The sequence below is a fragment of the Geotrypetes seraphini genome, chromosome 4 (assembly GCF_902459505.1).
Source record: "Geotrypetes seraphini chromosome 4, aGeoSer1.1, whole genome shotgun sequence".
Classification (NCBI taxonomy): domain Eukaryota; kingdom Metazoa; phylum Chordata; class Amphibia; order Gymnophiona; family Dermophiidae; genus Geotrypetes; species Geotrypetes seraphini.
This window is the reverse complement of record NC_047087.1, coordinates 82,193,321-82,210,420: the sequence shown is the minus strand read 5'-3', so window position 1 is coordinate 82,210,420 and position 17,100 is coordinate 82,193,321. Positions and strand designations below refer to the sequence as shown.

The window sequence follows — 17,100 nt, the reverse complement described above, 5'->3', positions numbered from 1 at the left end:
GGCCACAGCTTTATTGTCATTAAGAACAAACCTTAATAAAACAACTTATAACATTTTTCAATACAGCTTATTCTCAAAATTCTGTTGCTACTCAGTGTCGAACTAGATCCTCTTCCAAAATTCTCCCCCATTCCCCTTTCGGCAAGACTCGCGGTGCCGCATAGTCCAGCCGCCACCCATGGCGGTATCGCATATGAGTAGTTAACAAAATTTAATCACCAAATCTGTTGCATAGCCACACTGATCCAAAATTGTTTCCCCAACATAGAATTTTTTCTGCAAACAAAACTGCGACCAACCCTACCCCACCCTCCAAAACAACACCCTTCAAAGAGAGGATCCAAAAAGAGGGAAGGGAAGGGCGGGACAATTTTACCCACCAACCCTAACCTTCTCACACTCCCTCCAAACCCTTAATACTCCAGTGCCCGCCAGTTCTCCTCACAAACTCCTCCAATCCCAGATTCCCTTCCCCAGCCAATCACATACCGGGTGGCCACGTCATGAGTAATGAGTTAAATTGAGGGATTGTACCCTGAGGAAACCCCCTAAGGGTGAAACATGTTGGCGACGTTATCCCTCTTGGCCTACCATCCAAGCTAAGTATCATTTACTTTATCACTTAGTTGAGCTGATGGTTTTATCTAACTTATTGAAGATTTCATACCATTAAATTAGCGACCCGATGACGACAGGGTGCATAAAGCCAACTGTTATGAAAGTCTATTGAACATTTGGTGGCACTTCTGAGGGCCGTAAACATGACTGATATAGAAGGCATTTAGGGGAGGTTGAACCATACCAACCCTTTCATTGTGATTCAGTGCCCTAGATTGGTAGCATAGAATGTTACTACTCTTTGGGTTTTGGCAAGATACTAGTGACCTGGATTGGCCACCGTGAGAACAAGCTACTGGGCTTGATGGGCCTTTGGTCTGACCCAGTAAGACTATTCTTATGTTCTTAAGGTCACAAGCAGCCTTGTGGAAATTGGACATGGTTTCCTTAGTTCTCAGCCCACCGTGCTAACCATTAGGTTACTCCTCGATTTCTACCTTCCTTGGTTTAGAACAGTATTTCTCAACTCGGTCCTGGAATACTGCTTTGCCAGTCAGGTTTTCAGGATATCCAGAATGAATAGGAGACCATGGGTGATATTACTGCATTGAGCTGAGCCATACATTCTTTGATCTGAAGTGGCGTATTATTGAGCACATACCAGAGGATTTCAATGGGGATAGAATGAACAGATTACAATTACAAGAACAGTTTTGGATCTATGAACTGCAGACAGTATAATCTAAAGGTTTAAATGATTTAATTGAGTGGAACTGTGTGATGTAGTTTTGCCAACTCAATGAAATGTTTTCAACTTGCTTTCATGTTGTCATACCTTCCAATGGTTCTTCTGCAGTTCAACTGGCGGCGTTTCCACTCCTTAGCGCTATTTTCATTCTGCCTTTTTTGCTTCATGTTTGCTAAAGGACTGCACTGCTGCTTGTTTTTCAGTGCTGCGGTTCCTGAAGAAGGGGGCTGACCCTCAAAATTGAGCCCCGTTGGACCAAATACAGCATGGACACAGATTTAATTATGAAGATAAGCACTGTATATGATTTATTAATAAATTTGTTATACTGATTTTCCTGGCAACAGTTGCATTTTGGGCTGTTATATTTTTTTATGGACATGAGGACACTAAACAGTTTTAATTTACTGTTGACTAGTAGCAATTTAAGTTCGCATTGAGTGAAAAGCTATTAAATATAGACTCATTATTTTTTCACATTATTGTTCACCAAGCACTTTTTTCACTTTTTGAGAGGTTCTAGGATGTTTCACAGATCGATACCCTACTGGGTTCACCAAGTGTGAACTCTGCCTTAGGGGTTTGGTTTTCCCCTGGCGAGTTGTGAGAACTGAGGATTCTCATTCTTAAATAATAATCTTTTTGTGTTATTATTGTTTATACGCTCTTCAACCGGTACTTTTCATTATACAATTTGGAAGAATATCTCCTTTTTACATAACTATGGTTTCAGCATCACTACTAGGTACATTTTGCTCCTTTCAAATGGATCATCTTTTTAACAATTGTATTTTGAGATTTAATACTTTTCATATTTCAACCCTAAATGTAATTTCTTAACCCTAAATGTAATTTCTTAACAAGCATATTTGAAACAACAGATGATCACTAGAGAGAAGACAATAATAGATGTCTGAGAAATTATCAATGCAAATACTGATTAACAAGGAAAGTTAAGTTGTGTTAAGGGAATAACAAACATTCACTAAATAATGCATGTTAATGAACAAAAACATACATTAACTGCCTTTAATGGATAATTATTTTTTTGACAATGCACATTAACAATGAGATGCAAAGCATGCAAATGCATGCAAAGTAACACAGAATTAGGCAAAATAAATAATGATACATTATTAATAGAAATACTGTCACCTTTGTGTTGTTATCTTTCCTTCCTAGGAACACTGGAACACCAACATGCAGCCTGATGCTACCTACAGTAGGTGTAACCTCAGGGGGCCCACCCTGATCCCGTCCAAGTACTGGTTGTCTCCCCGATGAATAGCAGTGATTCCCAGGTGTGCCAATCCCAGCAATTCCTGGCATCAAAAGGGCATTCTCATCCACCTAGTGGTGGTCTCTTGGTACTAAGGAATCAAGTACCAAAAGAGGCATGCTCCAGTAATCTGAATCTAATAAAAATGATTGCCATCAGAAACTGGTACGACTAAATATAATCATTCTATATAAAGCATCTGCGCCTGGCCACAAAAAGCACAAATCTTTGCTTTAAACTAACTTCCAAATATTAAATTCCTGTTGGCCTCCAAACAAAGGGAGACCAGTAAAGGCAGCACATGAGTCTTTTCTGGGATGAATTTCTTGTAACTGATATATCCACAGTCTAGACTATCCAGAGTCATTAAGAGAGTCCAACACGCTGCTGAAATTCCCTGCTCTTGTGAAATGGGATGCATTACACCTATCTATTAGGACACTCTTCATTGAACACTAGTCACACTCACACATAGATTTCCTCAACTTCAGTGGTTCATTACAGTGGCATAGTAAGGGGCCAAACAGGTTGAAAATGCAACAACAAAAGCTAGAAGCATGGTAGGGTACATAGGGAGAGGTATAACCAGTAGGAAAAAGGAGGTATTAATGTCCCTGTATAAGACTATGGAGAGACCTCATTTAGCATTTTGTGTACAATTCTCCTAACCCTATCCAAAACCCTTGTGCAGAGGTCTGCTTCCCCCACAGCTCTTGCAGCTTAGTCCCTCCTTCCTGTGACTATAACAGTCCTCCCATTAGTTAGAGCAGGGGTGCCCATATTTTTTTGGCTTGTGAACTACTTTTAAAATGACCAAGTCAAAATGATCTACCAACAATAAAATTTAAAAAAACCCACAAATCTCACTATAGACAGAGAAAATGTTAATTATCATTTATATTTGGGGGGTTTTCAAAGCGGTCAAGGCAGATGACTTTAGTTCAAATCTGTTTATTGGAATTATGGACAATGAACAACAAAACAGAAAAAGAAAACAATACTTACACATACATATTTAACTCTGCAGCAGTAATGATCGAAGATGACTTTAAAATATGCAATGTCACCTCAGTAACAACAATACAAAAATAGACAAATATACCCCCTCCCTTTTTACTAAACCACAATAGCGGTTTTTAGCGCTTGGAGCTGCGCTGAATGCCCCACGCTGCTCTTGACGCTCAAAGGCTCCCTGCACTAAAACCGCTACTGCGATTTAGTAAAAGGGAGCCACCGTGCAAAATATAGACAGAAGATATAAATTCTCAAAATGGACACATTTTGATCACTAAATTGAAAATAAAATAATTTTCATACCTTTGTTGTCTGGTGATTTCATGAGTCTCTGGTTGCACTTTCTTCTTCTGACTGTGCATCCAATATTTATTCCCTTCTTTCTGCTTCCTGCATGCTTCCTTTCCTCCAGACCTCATTCCATTCCCCAACCAATATCTCTGTCCTTCTGTGAGTCCAACTTTTGCTTCCTTTCTCCCTGCCTGCCCCCTGCCACCCGACACACTCCATTCCCTCCCCCAACTTTTTCTTCTTCTCTCCCTGCCCCCTTCCCTTTCTTTCTTCCTCTCTCCCTGCCCCCTCCCCTTTCTTTCTTCCTTTCTCCCTTTCCCCTCTCCTTTCTTTCTTTCTCTCACCCTGCCCCCACTCTCCCTGCCCCTTCTGTCTCCCTATTCTGCCTCCCCTTTCTTTCACTAAATTGAAAATAAAATCATTTTTCCTACTTTTGTTGTCTAGTGATTTCATGAGTCTCTGGCTGTACTTTCTTCTTCTGATTATGTATCCAATATTTCTTCCCTTCTTTCTGCCTCCTCTCCTCCAGACTAGAGGTCTGCACGGGAACGGGGATCGCGGGGATCCCGCGGGTTCCCCCCCTGGCCCACGGGACTCCCACGGGGACGCCCCCTGACCCACGGGACTCCCACGGGGATGCCCCCCTGACCCACGGGACTCCCACGGGGATGAAAACAGCCTACCTAAATTCTGGCGATGCAGGCGTGCAGCTTACAAGTCCGGCGTCGCGGCGGGAAATAGCCATGCTGAGCAGTGAGCTCAGCACGTACACAGATGAAAGCCTTGCTTGCTGATTGGTCCGGCGGCCCCGCCCTGCCGTGCCGCCGGACCAATCAGCAAGCAAGGCTTTCATCTGTGTACGTACTGAGCTCACTGCTCAGCATGGCTATTTCCCGCCGCAACGCCGGACTTGTAAGCTGCACGCCTGAAAAAGAAATCATCCTGGCCGGGGTCGGTGTCATGCTCCGGAGCTTCTACAGCCTTCCTATCTCCCTCTCCCTTCTACCTGCTTCCGGCCACACCCCCTGCTCCGCGGCACTCTTCGGCAACTCAGCAGCAGCAATCGACACAAGCTTCTGACGTCGGGGCCTACCCTCTGCGAGTCCCGCTTGTTTCAACTTCCTTTTTCCACAAAGGCGGGACTCGTAGAGGGAAGGCCTCAATGTCGGCAGCTTGTCTTGATCACCGCTGCTGACGAGTTGCTGAAGAGAGCTGCGGAGCAGGGGGGTGTTGCCAGGTGCAGGTAGAAGGGAGAGGGCCAGATGCAGGACTCGTGGGTGAGGGAGGAGAAGAGAGAGAGAAAGAGAGAGGGGAGGGAAACAAAAGGAAATATTTCATACTGGGCTGGGCCGGAGTGGAGGGAGGGTGGAAAGATTCTGGCTACCGGGTGCAGTAACAAAGGAAAAGGGGGGAAAGCTGAAAATGGAGATAGTGACACAAAGAAGAGAAAGAGTAAGCAGGACCTACTGAATAAGGATAGAGATACAGAAGGGACATGAAGAGGAGGTGAAATAGAGACATAGAAGTAATGCTGAAAAAGTGTGGGGGGGAGATAAAGACATTGAAAGGGCAAATGGTGAACATGGGGTAAAGACAAGGACAGAGACAAATGAATATTCTGAAAAAGTGGTGAGATAGGGATATAGGTGAGATGGACACAAAGAAGGGTGATGCTGGAAAATAGGTGGAATGGTAATTTTGACAGACACAGAAGGGAAAGCACAGTTACTTACCGTAACAGGTGTTATCCAGGGACAGCAGGCAGATATTCTTGACTGATGGGTGACGGCACCGACGGAGCCCCGGTAAGGACAATTTTAGAGTGATTGCACTCTAAGAACTTTAGAAAGTTCTAGCTAGGCCGCACCGCGCGTGCGCGAGTGCCTTCCCGCCCGACAGAGGCGCGCGGTCCCCAGTTAGGATAAGCCAGCTAAGAAGCCAACCCGGGGAGGTGGGAGGGACGCAAGAATATCTGCCTGCTGTCCCTGGATAACACCTGTTACGGTAAGTAACTGTGCTTTATCCCAGGACAAGCAGGCAGCATATTCTTGACTGATGGGTGACCTCCAAGCTAACAAAAAGAGGGATGGAGGGAAGGTTGGCCATTAGGAAAACAAATTTTGTAAAACAGATTGGCTGAAGTGTCCATCCCGTCTGGAGAATGCATCCAGACAATAGTGAGATGTAAAAGTATGAACTGAGGACCAAGTAGCAGCCTTGCAGATTTCCTCAATAGGAGTGGAACGGAGGAAAGCTACAGACGCTGCCATAGCTCTAATCTTGTGGCCCGTGACAGAACCTTCCAGTGTCAGGCCCGACTGAGCATAACAGAATGAAACGCAAGCAGCAAGCCAATTGGACAGGGTGCGTTTAGATACAGGATGACCCAACTTGTTAGGATCAAAGGACAAAAACAGTTGAGGAGATGATCTGTGAGGTTTGGTGCGATCAAGATAGTAAGCCAGAGCACGTTTACAATCCAAGGTATGCAAAGCCTGTTCACCTGGATTAGAATGAGGCTTTGGGAAAAAAACAGGTAGAACGATGGATTGGTTAAGATGAAACTCAGACACAACCTTAGGAAGGAATTTTGGATGTGTACGGAGGACGACCTTATCATGGTGAAAAACAGTGAAAGGTGGATCAGCCACCAGTGCATGGAGCTCACTGACCCTCCTGGCAGAAGTGAGAGCTATAAGAAAGACCACTTTCCAAGTTAGAAATTTAAAATGCGTTGTGGCCAAAGGCTCGAAAGGAGGCTTCATTAACGCAGAAAGAACCACATTAAGATCCCATACAACAGGAGGGGCCTTAAGAGGTGGCTTCACATTGAAAAGGCCCTTCATGAACCTTGAAACTAAGGGATGAGCTGAGAGGGGTTTTCCATGAATCGGCTCATGAAAAGCTGCAATAGCACTAAGGTGAACTCTTATCGAAGAGGATTTAAAACCAGAGTCAGATAAGGACAAAAGATAGTCCAACACCAGTCCCACTGCTGTAGACATGGGATTATGGTGATGTAACAGGCACCAGGAAGAAAACCGAGACCACTTTTGTTGGTAACATTGAAGAGTAGACGGTTTCCTAGAGGCATCAATAATAGAACGGACAGGCTGAGAAAGGAGAGCGTGAGCCGAAGTCAGCCCGAGAGATACCAAGCTGTCAGGTGCAGAGACTGTAAGCTGGGATGAAGAAGCGTTTGCTGATGCTGTGTAAGTAGTGAAGGAAACAGTGGAAGAGGTATGGGTTCCCTGGAACTGAGTTGAAGCAGAAGGGAGAACCAATGCTGTCTGGGCCACCGTGGAGCGATGAGAATCATGGTGGCTTGTTCCCTCTTGAGCTTGAATAATGTGCGCAGCATGAGCGGAAGAGGAGGGAATGCATAAAGGAAGAGATTGGTCCAATCCAGGAGAAATGCATCGGGTTCCAGACGGTGAGGAGAGTAAAGTCTGGAGCAAAACAGGGGCAGTTGATGGTTGTGGGGAGCTGCAAAAAGATCCACTTGAGGTGTGCCCCATTGAGAGAAAATGGACTGGAGAGTCGAGGGGTCGAGAGTCCATTCGTGAGGTTGAAGAATTCTGCTGAGATTGTCTGCTAAGCAATTCTGTTCCCCTTGGATGTAGACTGCCTTCAGGAATAGGTGACGAGCAGTCGCCCAAGTCCAAATCCTTTGAGCTTCCTGACACAAGGGACGGGATCCCGTCCCTCCCTGTTTGTTGATGTAGTACATTGCAACTTGGTTGTCTGTGCAAATGAGTAGTACCTGAGGAAAAAGAAGATGTTGAAAAGCTTTGAGGGCGTAAAACATCGCTCTGAGTTCCAGGAAATTGATGTGGTGTTTCTTTTCCTGGGTGGTCCAAAACCCCTGAGTTTGGAACTCGTTCAAGTGAGCTCCCCATGCATAGGGGGAGGAATCCGTGGTGATGACCAGTTGATGAGGAGGTAGATGGAACAGCAGACCTCTGGATAGATTTGAGGATGTCAACCACCAAAGAAGCGACTGTCGAAGAGACGAGGTCACAGATATGAGTTGTGAACAAGGATCCGTCGCTTGGGACCACTGGGTCGCTAAGGTCCATTGAGGAGAACGCAGGTGGAGATGTGCGAAGGGTGTGACATGTACTGTGGAGGCCATGTGTCCCAAGAGCACCATCATGTGATTTGCAGAGATGGAAGTTTGCTGGAACACCTGCTGACAGAGATGAAGGATGGTGTGAAGGCGGTTTGGACGAAGAAACACACTCATCCGAATAGTATCCAGAATGGCTCCAATGAATTGAAGTCGCTGAGTTGGAATGAGGTGCGACTTGGGTAGATTGATTTCGAACCCCAACAGTCGAAGGAAGTGAATGGTCTGATTGGTGGCAATCTGAACGGCCCGAGGAGAATAAGCCTTGATGAGCCAGTCGTCCAGATAAGGGAAGACTTGAAAGTTGTGGGAGCGGAGATAAGCTGCGACCACAATCAGACATTTGTTGAATACCCTGGGAGAGGAGGCTAGGCCGAAGGGTAACACCTTGTATTGGTAATGATGTTGGTTGACAAGGAAGCGAAGATATTGTCTGGACGTCAGATGAATTGGAATGTGAGTATACGCCTCCTTGAGATCGAGGGAACATAGCCAGTCTTCCTGAGAGAGAAGAGGGTATAGGGTGGCAAGAGATAACATCTTGAACTTCTCCTTGACCAGACATTTGTTGAGATCCCTGAGATCTAATATTGGTCTGAGATCTCCGGTCTTTTTGGGTACGAGAAAGTACCGGGAATAAAATCCCAGGCCTTGCTGGTCTTGAGGAACTGGTTCGATGGCATTGAGAAGAAGGAGGGATTGAACCTCCTGAGCGAGGAGGAGGGACTGAGCCTTGTTGGAAGCAGACTCTTTTGGCAGACTTAATGGTGGAAGAGTCTGAAAGTTTAGGGAGTAGCCGTGGGCGATGATAGCAAGTACCCACTGGTCGGAGGTGATTGCTTCCCAGCGAGAAAGAAAAACATGGAGTCGACCTCCTATGGGCTGAGGTAGAGGACAGGAGGGAGGAAGACTGGCAATGCCCTGGAGAAGAGAGTCAAAAGGGCTGTGTCGGCTTAGGTTGAGGAGCAGGCTTTACAGTAGGCTGTTGTTGCTGACGGGCCTGTTGCTGCTGTTGACGCTGTCTGCGAGGTTGAGGGGGATGAGGCTGAGCCGGTCGAGCCGAAAACCTCCTTTGATATGAAGATTGTTGCCTGAATGGACGAGGAGGAGGAGGTTTCTTCTTGTTTTTCAACAAGGTGTCCCACCTAGTTTCATGGGCGGAGAGCTTTTGCGTGGTGGTATCCATGGACTCCCCAAACAGCTCATCCCCTAGGCAGGGCGCGTTGGCAAGCCGGTCCTGGTGGTTTACATCCAGGTCTGAGACACGTAGCCATGCCAACCTTCTCATTGCCACAGACATAGCAGTGGCCCGTGATGTCAGTTCTAAAGTATCATAAATTGAACGGACCATAAACTTCCTGAGTTGCAAAAGACTAGAGGTACATTGCTGAAAAGCAGGAAGTTTACGGTCCGGAATATACTTTTGAAAAGAGGTCACCTGTTGAATGAGATGCTTCAGGTAAAAAGAGAAGTGGAATGCGTAATTACCTGAACGGTTGGCCAACATCGCATTTTGGTAAAGGCGTTTCCCAAATTTATCCATGGCCTTTCCTTCTCTGCCAGGAGGGACAGAGGCGTATACACTAGCTCCTGCAGATTTTTTCAGGGTTGACTCCACCAGCAGAGATTCATGGGGAAGTTGGTGTTTGTCAAATCCTGGAATTGGGATCACTTTATACAGAGATTCCAGTTTTCTTGGGGCTCCTGGAATCATCAAAGGAGTTTCCAGATTCTTATAAAAAGTTTCCCTCAAGATGTCATGGAGGGGCAACTTTAAAAACTCTTTAGGAGGTTGGTCAAAATACAAAGCATCCAGAAATGCCTTGGATTTTTTAGAGTCAGACTCTAAGGGAATAGAAAGGGTGTCTGACATCTCCTTTAAAAATCTGGTGAAGGAGGAGTGCTCTGGCTTAGCAGCAGGATCCTGCACCGATGGATCATCCTCATCAGATGACTAATCTTCCTCGGTACCGAGGGGATCATCCGAGTCGTCCCACAAGTCAGGGTCCCGTACCGATTGGAAACGGCCCTGGGAAAGTGGAGTAGATGTTTCAGTATGCTTAGTCTTGCGTACCGATTTACCTGAACGGGTGGAGACGGTACCTGGGGAGTGTAGTACGGTACGGGGTTCAGAGAACGGTACCGGGTCAGAAACCGTAGGAGTAGTACGCCGCTTCGGTTCCGCTGACAGAACAGGCATGGATAAAGATTTGTGCGGTGCCGAAAAAGTCGATGTCAATAAAAGAGGCTGATCGACAGTCGGCACCGAAGGCTCAGTCGGTACCGATACTGGAAGGTTCGGAGTCAACAGAGCCGGGAGCAAGTGTTGGAGTTGCTCCTTAAGCTGGACCTGGAGGATAGAGGCAATGCGCTCATCCAACGTTGGTCCCGATGGCACCGGTACCGGTTTTTTCTTGCTCGGTACCTTCGGTGCCGCTCGACGCTCGGGTGAAGTCGATGCCGATGACGAGGCAGTGACTTCAATGGGAGCGGAGCGCTTACGGGGCCGGCGCTCAGTCTGCAGGACTTGGCTCACTGCATGCTCAACTGGCGGGCCTAGAACAGTAGGGGAAGGCTTCTTAGCCGGCTTACCTACAGGAGTCGACACCGGCGATGTATCTTGCGGTGCCGAGACAGTCGGAGTCGATTTGGAGGAAGTCGTCGACGTCGATAACGGTGTAACTTCCATAGCGGTACCGAAAAGGATCCGCTGTTGAATTTGACGATTTTTTAACGTTCTTTTTTGTAAAGAACTACAGCGGGTGCAGGTTTCAGCCCTATGGTCCGGACCCAGACACTGGAGGCACCACTTGTGCAGGTCGGAGAGGGAGATAGGGCGTGCACACCGCTGACACTTTTTGAAACCCGGTGACGGGGGCATGAAGGGAAAAACTGCTGTAGCAAAATCGAAGCCCAAGGCTTCGATGGTGCCAACAGGCCCCGCCGGGGCAGATGGAAAAAAATGAAAAATAAAACGATTTTTTTTTTTTTTTTTTTTACACAAACGGTAAATAAAAAAGAAGAAAAATAAAATATGAAGAGAAAAATACGCGCGAGCGGGAAGGCAAGTAATAAGAGAAAAATCTTCCAACAGCCGTTGGAAACACGCGTCTTCTTAGCTCCGCGGAATTAAGAAAAGTGGGGACCGCACGCCTCTGTCGGGCGGTAAGGCACTCGCGCACGCGCGGTGCGGCCTAGCTAGAACTTTCTAAAGTTCTTAGAGTGCAATCACTCTAAAATTGTCCGTACCGGGGCTCCGTCTGTGCCGTCACCCATCAGTCAAGAATATGCTGCCTGCTTGTCCTGGGATAAATGCTGGATCAAGGAGAGATGGGGCTCAGGCTTGATGGAATGAGGAGAAATGCCTTGTTGGCCCGGAACTTCCTCTCCTACGTCAGAATTGACATCAGGGAACGGAATGCTGGTCAGCGCGACGCTTCTGCAGGGAAAGCTTGGGACGGCGGTGGCTTGGGGGATGTTCCCCGATGGCGGTGGCAGCAAACCGAGTGGCTTGGGGGAGGGCACGGAGAAAGAAAGAAAGGGGGCAGACAGGAAGACAGAAAGAAGGGGGAACAGGGAGACAGAAAAGAAAAAGTTGGGGGAGAGAATGAGGTCTGGAGGAGAGGAAACATACAGGAGACTGAAAGAAAGGAAGAAAGATTGGATGCACAGTCAGAAGAAGAAAGTGCAACCAGAGACTCATGAAATCACCAAACATCAAAGGTAGGAAAAATGATTTTATTTTCAATTTAGTGATCAAAATGTGTCGGTTTTGAGAATTTAAATCTGCTGTCTATATTTTGCACTATGGCTCCCTTTTACTAAACCGCAATAGCGTTTTTTAGCGCAGGGAGCCTATGAGCATTGAGAGCAGCACGAGGCATTCAGCGTAACTCCCTGTGCTAAAACCTACTATTGTGGTTTAGTAAAAAGGGAGGGGGTGTATTTGTCTATTTTTGTATTTTGTTACCGAGGTGACATTGCATAGAGTCATCTGCCGTGACCTCTTTGAAAAAACCCGGAATATGAATAATTAACATTTTCTCTGCCTTTCATTGTGCTTTGTGTTTTTTTAAAATTTTATTGTTGGTGGATCATTTTGACTTAGTCATTATAAAGTAGCTCGCAAGCCCATAAAGTGTGGGCACCCCTGCTCTTACTCTGGGGCACCAGACCTCCCTCACGGCACACACACGGCAAATGGAAGAAAGAGGAGAATTTTTGGTCGTAGGGAGGAAGGTACAGAATGTGATAGGGAAGAAAAAGATGAGAGTGAGAAATGTGGCAAGGGAACAATGGGACAGATTGAAAGGGATGCAAGAGGGAGGAATATTGGACAGTGGTGAAGGGAATGGAGGGAGAGATGTGGCATAGTGTTGGAGAGGGGTGATAGAAGGAGAAATGTTGGGCATGGGGCTGGTGGGCAGGCACGAAAGATGATAAAGAGATAAATGCTGGACCATGGTAGGGGGAACCAATGGACAGCAACAGAAGAATTTACAGAAGATGGGAAAGCGGAAAAAAGAAACTGGGACCAACTTTATGGAAAAATAAGTCTCCAGACAACGAAGGTAAAAAACGGAATTTATTGACTAAAATATGTTAGCTTTGGGAAATGTATATGGCAGATGTCTTTGTTTTGTGTTCAAAAGAAAAGGAAATGCATTTCTGGTTTTATTTATACAGTGTTGAAGTACTTGTTGACCCTTGCTGTGACTGGTGGGGATCCCCAAGCACCGCCAGCAGAGGACCTCCTCTAGAGATGGCCAGAACTCCCCTCCACCAAGCGCAGCAGTCGCTGGCAGCATCCATGAGCCACTGAGGTGCCAGCATCTGTGACTCAGGGATGCTACTGCTGCCTGCCAAGCTTCGCAAAAGGGACCCCCGGCCAACTGCAAAGGAAGTCCTCAGCTGACAGTTTGTGGGTTCTCATCAGCTGAGTATTTATATTTTATATTTACATTAGAGGTTCTGGTAGAAACCCATTTACAAAGTATGTATTCTTCCCAATTAATATTTCCAAATTAATAAAGTCTCTTTGCTTATTTGTAAATGGGTCTCTACCAGAGCCTTTAATTCAGTAGCATAATTAAATAACTATTTCTGAAGTTTATAGGGAAGGATGGTGACGGAGGGGATTCCTCGCGGGGACGGGTGGGGACGGAGGGATTCCTCACGGGGACGGGTGGGGACGGAGGGATTCCTCACGGGGACGGGTGGGGACGGGTGGGATTTCTGTCCCCGCGCAACTCTCTACTCCAGACCTCATTCCATCCCAACCAACATCTCTGTCCTTCCTTGAGTCTAACTTTATTTTCCTCTCTCCCTGCCTGCCCCCGCCACCCGCCACAATCCATTCCCTCCCCAAACTTTTTCTTCCACTCTCCCTACCCCCTCCTATTTCTTTCTCTCTCCCTGCCCCCTTTCTTTCTTTCTCTCTCCCTGCCCCCTTTTCTTTCTGTCTCCTTGTCTGTCTTTCTGTCTCCCTATTCTTCCTTCCTGTCTTTCTGTCTCCCCTTTCTTTCTCTCTGTCTTCCTTTCTTTCTCCCCAAGCCACTGCTGAGGCCGTCATCTGGAAGCAGACCCCCAAGCCGCCATTGCCGCTGAGTTCTCCCTGTTCCCCAATGCCGCAACAGGCCAGCAGCAACTGCAGAAGTGCCAGGCCCACCAACCTTCCCCCCCCCCTCCCTCCGATGTCAATTCTGATGTCGGAGAGGAAGTTCCGGGTCAGCCAGGCAGTGATTGGCTGACCTGGAACTTCCTGTCCGATGTCAGAATTGACATCGCCGGGGGGGGGGGGAAGGCTGGTGTGCCCGGCGCTGCTGCAGTCACTGCTGACCTGTTACAGCGTCAGGGAAACAAAGAGAATGCAAAGTCAACGCGAGTCTATCACAGAGCCCAGGTTGGGCTCCGCGATTGACTCGTGTTGCCTTTGCGATCTACTGGTCAATTGCAATCGACCTTTTGGGCACCCCTGAGTTAGAGCCTACCACAGCTTCTGCAATGGAAGGAGGGAGCATGGAAAGCTATAGTGGGCCAAACTCTGAAAAATAGCCATATGCTTAGCCAACCTTCTGGCTTTGAGACTGATATTTTACAATTTTATAGAATCCAGGAAAAATCCAGATAGTTGGCAATCCTATTCTTCTAAATCCTGAGCACATATGACAGGGCCCCTCTAAACATTTGGGCCCAAGGTGCGTGCTTAGTTTGCCTGTGCCTTAATCCAGGTCATACTATAGTACCATCTTGAATCCTGCTAAATTCATGTTGACTAATCTCCGTTAAACTATCCCCTTCTTCTACGAAACCGCGCTAGCAGTTTTTAGTGCAGAGAACAGCACTGAATGGCCCGCGCTGCTCCCAACGTTCACTGGAACTCAATGAGCATCAGGAGCAGCGCAGGCCTTTCAGCGTGGCTCTCTGCGCTAAACCGCTAGTGTGGTACTTAATAGCTTCCACCATTTTACTAGGCACCAAAGTAAAATTCTTGTGAAGCTCATACCTTGACGTTTCTGAACCTGCAGTTGAACTGCCATAGTCTTCATTGTGGGGGTCACAGCGAGAGGAAAAACTTTGTACGTTTTGTCATGGCAAATGAAGAAGACATGTTAAGGGCAAGCATACAGTGGTGAAACAATTATCCATGCTGCAGTATTTCAATGGTAGAACCCATAACATTTCAAGAGTTTCATTATCGGTCTTTCCAAGTTTAACATAAAATTCAATCATACACCACTGGCATACTCTCACAGACATGTCTCCCCAGTTAACTGCAAGTTTTAATGCCGCTTAGCAAAAGAGCCCCTTAATGACCTGAATCCTTCACAGTTTTCTTTTGAATAGAAGTCTCTGAGCTGCACCATTTAGCCATGCTGCCAAATGCTTGTTTTTTTCTCAAACCAAGGACTGCTATTATAGCAACATCTAATCATTGACAAAACAGCAGCACAGTGTTTGAGACATGCACCCTGTTCAGTCAGAGAAAGTCAGTTTGGAATGTGGCTGACATATGGGTGGGATATGGAAAAAAGGCTAATGATACCACAAAAGTATTTCAAAGATTTGTAAGTCAAATTCTAAATACCCTGTTAAAGACTTGAGAAAGATAATGACCATAGTTCTTCCCTTGTGATTGGCTGCCAAGATTTTGTAGGCTTGAATCAGAGTGTAATAAATCTTAATGAAGATTAGCATATCCTCAGAAGTAAAATATTTCATTCCAAAGAAGCATGTAGGATGCATGTGCTACCATAACTTTTATTTTACTTTTCTTTTCTTTTTTATCTTTCTCCTCTGCCTCACAGGGCCTCTCTTCCCTTTTCATTTCCTGTCTCTCATCACAGCAATCCGTTATGAAATGTCTTAATACAGTCTTTCTTTTAACACATAGAGGTAAATTTATAGAAAGTTTTTCTTATGCAAATCCTGTTTTGTGCACATAATAATACTTTTTACATGGTATATGCACATATACTCTTATTCTATAAAGTTGTGTGCCTAAGTGCATAATCAGCATGCAAATGTGCACATGCAATTTTATGGAAAAGAATTTAACCGTTATAACCCAGTCAATAATATATTATATATCAATTTTATAACCTTATATGAAAATATCAAGTTATCAATTTGTATGTATATGTGTAGAATCCTCAGTAGGCTGTCCATTCTTTTGCGTGCTTCCAATATAAGAATTGCATGAGTCACTTTCTTCACTGGATCCTTTTTTTCATATATTTTTATGCTAAAACACCCATTGTGATAATAATTTAAATAATTTAGATATTAGTAAAAGGGGGGATTGTTATTCCTAGATAACTAACAAAGTTGTATGCATAATTTAATTTAAAAATTAGATACCAACTGTCCGTACCCATTACGGACTACAATTAGCTAGCATTAATTAGCATTAATTAGCATTAATTGGTACAATTAATTAGCATTAATTGGTGCTGTCAGTTACATGAGTAGCTGCCCTTAGTTGGTATTCTATAAGTTGTATGCTCTAAATCCAGAGCTTGCAAACACAGGGGGGGGGGGGGGAAAGGCATGGACCTGGGAGGGGCACAGCTGGGTCTGATAGGGTTGTCCAGAAAAACCTAATGTTGCAGAAACTGTGCAAATTGAAGTTTTTCCCATGAATTTGTTTGTGCATGATCAAAAAAATACTTTTTAAGCTTATTACACAAAGCACCATTTTTCTTAAAATTTGATATTATTTTTGATTAATGGAGCAAATTTCTTGGTATTAAGAACACCAGATTCATCTGGTGTGATATATTACCTGCTGGTAATATTTATTGGATGGTAGTGTGGGTGAAATTGGGGGGGCAGGGGGTGAGGGGAATATATGAGGTGATGTCAAGGGTCTGTAGAATAAGGATTGACAAGTTTATAAAAGGAGGTAAGAAAGGTTTAATAGACAGAGCTTGTAAGAAAGAAAAAGGATTGGGGAGGTTTCTAAGGTGATGGAGTGGAGCAGTCACAGGATTGGTTGGATGTTGTGGCAGGTTGGAGTGAATTCAGTGAGAAAAGGGGAAGAGTAGAGTAGTCTCTTCAGGAAAAAAATTATGCCTCCCTGTGTCAGTGTTATGTGTATGTGTGTGGGGGTGGGGGGGGGTGTTGCAGGTTATATGTGGACTTGAGTGAGTTTGGTTGAACTAATGGGGTTGGAGGAGGTGGTTGCAGCTTTGGATGGGGCAGAAAATGAGGTTTGGCTCAGTTGGATCTGGGAGATGAGCAGTTAATAAATAAACGTAACACTCATAGGTGACACCACTGTGAAGGGAACCATGGCCTGGTATCACCATGGGTCACGTTTAGGGAGGAGGGGAAGCATGGCCTGGCATCATTTTGAGGAATGTTATAAGTTTAAAGACTTAACGGGAGCTGGTTTCAACACTGAATAGCTCCCTGGGGGGGGGGGGGGGTGAAATATACATTGGGGGTTTGTTGGTTTTGGACATAGATTGTATTGTAAGTGGAGATAATATTAAAATAAATAATAAAGTTGCGGCCAAATATTTATTCCAATAAAATTGAGTTGTGGGATTATTGATTGATGGTGATTAGATGTATTTA

At 45.4% G+C, this 17,100-nt stretch overlaps 1 protein-coding gene across 3 annotated transcripts in view; it reads right to left on the bottom strand.

Annotated features, from left to right (window-relative positions):
- LOC117359264 (roundabout homolog 1) overlaps window positions 1-17,100 on the bottom strand; it is a 613,895-nt gene that overhangs the window by 298,830 nt on the left and 297,965 nt on the right. The gene's annotated exons all lie outside the window — the stretch shown is intronic.